The sequence below is a fragment of the Arachis stenosperma genome, chromosome 9 (assembly GCF_014773155.1).
Source record: "Arachis stenosperma cultivar V10309 chromosome 9, arast.V10309.gnm1.PFL2, whole genome shotgun sequence".
Lineage (NCBI taxonomy): Eukaryota > Viridiplantae > Streptophyta > Magnoliopsida > Fabales > Fabaceae > Arachis > Arachis stenosperma.
Window position 1 is genome coordinate 154,610,294 of NC_080385.1, and position 4,654 is coordinate 154,614,947.

The 4,654-nt window shown below is 37.1% G+C and overlaps 1 non-coding gene across 1 annotated transcript; it reads left to right on the top strand.

Annotated features, from left to right (window-relative positions):
* Positions 1–422: 422 nt before the first annotated feature.
* LOC130952786 (small nucleolar RNA R71) lies at positions 423–530 on the top strand. Its single transcript, XR_009074962.1, has one exon. It is a non-coding gene; the product is annotated as a small nucleolar RNA R71 (small nucleolar RNA).
* The last annotated feature ends 4,124 nt before the right edge of the window (positions 531–4,654 follow it).

Sequence of the window (4,654 nt, forward strand, 5' to 3'; positions counted from 1 at the left end):
CATGAAGGATTATAGGTGTTTCCATAGGGTTCTCCCATGTAATTCACCTCTTCCATTGATGGATTCTCAGGATCATAAGCTTCTTCTTCAAATGAAGCGTCCTTAGTACTGCCTGGTGCAGCATGCATTCCAGACAGACTTTGAGAAATTATATTGACTTGCTGAGTCAATATTTTGTTCTGAGCCAATAAGGCATTCAGAGTATCAATCTCAAGAACTCCTTTCTTCTGATTCGTCCCATTGTTCACAGAATTCCTTTCAGAAGTGTACATGAATTGGTTATTTGTAACCATTTCAATGAGTTATTGAGCTTCTGCAGGCGTCTTCTTCAGATGAAGAGATCCTCCAACAGAGCTGTCCAATGACATCTTGGACAGTTCAGACAGACCATCATAGAAGTCACCTATGATGCTCCATTCAGAAAGCATGTCATAAGAACACTTTCTGATCAATTGTTTGTATCTTTCCCAAGCTTCATAGAGGGATTCACCTTCCTTCTGTCTGAAGGTTTGGACTTCCACTCTAAGCTTACTCAATTTTTGAGGTGGAAAGAACTTTGCCAAGAAGGCATTGACTAGCTTTTCCCAAGAGTTCAGGCTTTCTTTAGGTTGTGAGTCCAACCATATCCTAGCTCTGTCTCTTACAGCAAAAGGGAATAGCATAAGTCTGTAGACCTCAGGGTCAACCCCATTGGTCTTGATAGTGTCACAAATTTGCAAGAATTCAGCTAAAAACTGATGAGGATCTTCCAATGGAAGTCCATGAAACTTGCAATTCTGTTGCATTAGAGAAACTAATTGAGGCTTAAGCTCAAAGTTGTTTGCTCCAATGGCAGGGATAGAGATGCTTCTCCCATAGAAGTCAGGAGTAGGTGAAGTAAAGTCACCCAGCACCTTCCTTGCATTGTTGGCATTGTTGTTGTTTTCGGCTGCCATGTCTTCTTCTTGTTTGAAGATTTCTGTTGGATCCTCTACAGAGAGTAGTGCTTTAGCTTCTCTTAGCTTTCGCTTCAAGGTCCTTTCAGGTTCAGGGTCAGTCTCAACAAGAATGCTTTTGTCTTTGTTCTTGCTCATATGAAAGAGAAGAGAACAAGAAAATATGGAATCCTCTATGTCACAGTATAGAGATTCCTTGAGATGTCAGAGGAAAAGAAGAATAGAAGGAGGAGGTAGAAGAAGAAGAATTCGAACTTATCAAGAGAGATAAGGTTCGAATTGTTGATAGTGGAGGAGTGTTAGTCCTTAAATAGAAGGATGTGAGAAGAGGGGAAGAATTTTCTAAAATAAAGTAAAAGATTAAAAAAATTTTTGAAAATTTGATTGATGATTTTCAAAAATTAAGAGTGGGAAAGAAATTAAGTGATTTTTGAAAAAGATTTGAAATTAGAAATCAAAAAGATATGATTGAAAAGTTATGGTTTTAAAAAGATTTGATTTTGAAAAGATATGATTGAAAAACAATTTAAAAAGATTTGATTTTTAAAATTAATGACTTGGCTAACAAGAAATTTAAAAGATGTGATTCAGACATTAAACCTTTCTCAACAGAAAAGGCAACATACTTGAAATGTTGAATCAAATCATTAATTGTTAGCAAGTATTTTTGAAAATGGAAAGAAATTGATTTTGAAAATATATGATTGAAAAGATATGATTTGAAAAAGATTTTATTTTGAAAAATTATGAAAACTTGAAAAAAATTTGAATTAAAAACAAAATCTCCCTTTGTGCCATCCTGGCGTTAAACGCCCAGAATGGTATCCATTCTGGCGTTTAACGCCCAAAATGCTACCCTTTTGGGCGTTAAACGCCCAGCCAGGTACCCTGACTGGCGTTTAATCGCCAATTTTCCTTCCTCACTGGGCGTTTTGAACGCCCAACTTTTTCTGTGTAATTCCTTTGCTGCATGTTCTGAATCTTCAATTCTCTGTATTATTGACTTGAAAAGACACAAATTAAAATATTTTTTGAATTTTTAATGATGAGGAATAATCAAAATGCCACTAAGATCAAATAAACAATGCATGCAAGACACCAAACTTAGAAGTTTGTATACTAAGGACTATAACAATTTGAAAATGCATGTAAGAAACAACAAAACACACAAAATAAGAGAATTTAAAGATCAGAGCAAGTAAATCATCAGGAACAACTTGAAGATTAATGAAGACACATGCATGAATTTGAAAATTCGAAGACTAAAGACATACAACTGACACCAAACTTAAAATTAGACACTAGACTCAAACAAGAAACATAAAAATATTTTTGATTTTAAGATTTTTTTTATTTTTTTTGGATTTTTTGAAAATTGAGTGGAAAAGAAAATAAAGAGATTCAAAAAATTTTAATAAGAATTCCAGGAATCATGCAATGTTAGTCTAAAGCTTTAGTCTAAAAAGATTAGACATGGCTAGCCAAGTTTCAGTAGGACATTACATTCAAGAGCTAAATTGATGAGAATCAATCAGCTTTGGTGATGATGAAAACATCACCTTAAAACTCTAGAATTCTTTCTTAAAAATTCTGAAGAGAAATACCTAATCTAAGCAACAAGATGAACCGTCAGTTGTCCAAACTCGAACAATCCCCGGCAATGGCGCCAAAAACTTGGTACACGAAATTGTGATCATCAATGGCACCATCAACATGGTACGCTCAATTGTAATCTCAACTCTTTATCACAATTTCGCACAACTAACCAGCAAGTGCACTGGGTCGTCCAAGTAATAAACCTTACGCGAGTAAGGGTCGATCCCACGGAGATTGTTGGTATGAAGCAAGCTATGGTCATCTTGTAAATCTCAGTCAGGCGGATTCAAATGGTTATGGAGGATGAATGATTAACAGATAAATAAAACATAAAATAAAGATAGAGATACTTATGTAATTCATTGGTGAGTGCTTCAGATAAGCGTATGGAGATGCTTTGTCCCTTCCATCTTTCTGCTTTCCTACTGTCTTCATCCAATCCTTCTTACTCCTTTTCATGGCAAGCTGTATGTTGGGCATCACCGTTGTCAATGGATACAGTATCGTCCTCTCAGTGAAAATGTTCAATGCGCTCTGTCACAGCACAGCTATTCTTCTGTCAGTTCTCGATCATGTCGGAATAGAATCCAGTGATTCTTTTGCGTCTGTCACTAACGCCCCACAATCGCGAGTTTGAAGCTCGTCATAGTCATTCAATCCTTGAATCCTACTCAGAATACCACAGACAAGTTTTAGACTTTCTGGATTCTCAAGAATGCCGCCATCAATTCTAGCTTATACCACGAAGATTCTGATTAAGGAATCCAAGAGATAAACATTCAAGCCTTGTTTGCATGTAGAACGGAAGTGGTTGTCAGGCACGCGTTCATAAGTGAGAATGATGATGAGCGTCACATAATCATCACATTCATCATGTTCTTGGGTGCGAATGAATATCTTAGAACAAGAATAAGCTGACTTGAGTAGAAGAACAATAGTAATTGCATTAATACTTGAGGTACAGCAGAGCTCCACACCTTAATCTATGGTGTGTAGAAACTCCACCGTTGAAAATACATAAGAACAAGGTCTAGGCATGGCCGTGAGGCCAGCCCCATGATCTAAGATAGCATAAGACTACTCAAAGATAGCTACCCTGATGAAAATACAATAGCAAAAGGTCCTATTTATAGAGAACTAGTAGCTTAGGATTTACAAAAATGAGTAAATGACGTAAAAATCCACTTCCGGGCCCACTTGGTGTGTGCTTGGGCTGAGCATTGAAGCTTTCATGTGTAGAGACTTTTCTTGGAGTTAAACGCCAGCTTTTGTGCCAGTTTGGGCATTTAACTCCCACTTCTGTGCCAGTTCCGGCGTTTAACGCCGGTCAGTCTTGAGCTGATTTAGAATGCCAGTTTGGGCCATCAAATCTCGGGCAAAGTATGAACTATTATATATTGCTGGAAAGCCCAGGATGTCTACTTTTCAACGCAATTGAGAGCGTGCAATTGGGATTCTGTAGCTCCAGAAAATCCACTTCGAGTGCAGGGAGGTCAGAATCCAATAGCATCTGCAGTCCTTTTCAGCCTCTGAATCAGATTTTTGCTCAGGTCCCTCAATTTCAGCCAGAAAATACCTAAAATCACAGAAAAACACACAAACTCATAGTAAAGTCCATAAAAGTGAATTTTAAATAAAAAATAATAAAAATATAATAAAAACTAACTAAAACATACTAAAAATATACTAAAAACAATGCCAAAAAGCGTATAAATTATCCGCTCATCAGTCTACTAAAATTATGTGTGGTACCGAAGGATTCAAACTCACTTTATGTATAACGATTATACATTTTATCCAGTTCCCCGTCCACGTGTAAGTAAATGTTCACTCATCAAATTTAATTTTATAACCAACTATTTTCTTCCCCATTTGATGACGAGGACGAAGACGATCGAGGGTTAATCAAAAGCCGTGTGAGGCGAACTGGCTAACGGATCAGAGTAGGATTAATTGGAAGCCTTTGGCCCACTCATTGGCAGTCTTTGCTCACCTTGCTTTTTTTGATGTTGCATTATTATGTTGACTGCTCCCTTCTTAAAAGTTTTATGCAACCGTATAGCAAGTTAACCGATGCATGTGGAGGAATGGGGTGACAATGGAAGCAGTTGTCGAAGATGAAG